The sequence below is a fragment of the Rhinopithecus bieti genome, unplaced genomic scaffold (assembly GCF_001698545.2).
Source record: "Rhinopithecus bieti isolate Rb0 unplaced genomic scaffold, ASM169854v2 scaffold_22442, whole genome shotgun sequence".
Taxonomy (NCBI): domain Eukaryota; kingdom Metazoa; phylum Chordata; class Mammalia; order Primates; family Cercopithecidae; genus Rhinopithecus; species Rhinopithecus bieti.
Genome location: NW_016810717.1, coordinates 579,587 through 580,441, shown reverse-complemented (window position 1 = coordinate 580,441; position 855 = coordinate 579,587).

Here is an 855-nt window from a genome sequence, read left to right as displayed (position 1 = left end):
ACTGCAGCCTGGGCGGCAGAGCAAGACTCCGTCTCAAAAAAAAAAAAATAAATAAATAAATAAAATAAAATAAAATAAAATAAAAAAATAAATAAATAAAAATAAAAAAATTTTTTTGGCTGGGTACGGTGGCTCATGCCTGTAATCCCAGCGCTTTGGGAGGCCAAGGTGGGTGGATCACCTGAGGTCAGGAGTTTGAGACCAGCCTGGCCAACATGGTGAAACTCCCATCTCTACTGAAAACACAAAAATTAGCTGGGCCTAGAGGTGCATGATTGTTTAGTCCCAGTTACTTGGGAGGCTGAGGCATGAGAATCGCTTGAACCTGGGAAGCGAAGGTTGCAGTGAGCCAAGAGCATGCCATTGCACTTGAGCCTGGGGAACAGAGTGAGACTCGGTCTCAAAAAAAAAAAAAAAGTTTGTAGAGACGGGGTTTTACTATGTTGCCTAGGCTGATCTCAAACTCTGAGCCTCAGGTGATCCTCCTCACTTAGCCTCCCAAAGTGGTGCGATTACAGGTGTGAGCCACTGTACCTGGCCCTGACATGCTATTTAAAGTCTGAAACTTGACTCCTGATCCCCAGGGTCAGTTTCTTTACTGATAGTTTTTCAATAAGCCTAGCCATTTAGATAGTTGGCTTGATTACATAGCCAGAGGGGGCATAAAAATCCCTCTGGGAACTTCTGCTTTGAGCTCTCCCATAGCCAAGATTCCTTGCATGGATCTCGGTGGTTTAATCCAGACAAAAAGTGCAAATAAGGTACAGTAACTATAAGGATGCTAGGGAGCTTGCACATGGAATCTCAGTAATGCCTAGACTCTCTTTCTCTTGCCATATTTTTAAATAAGCACTT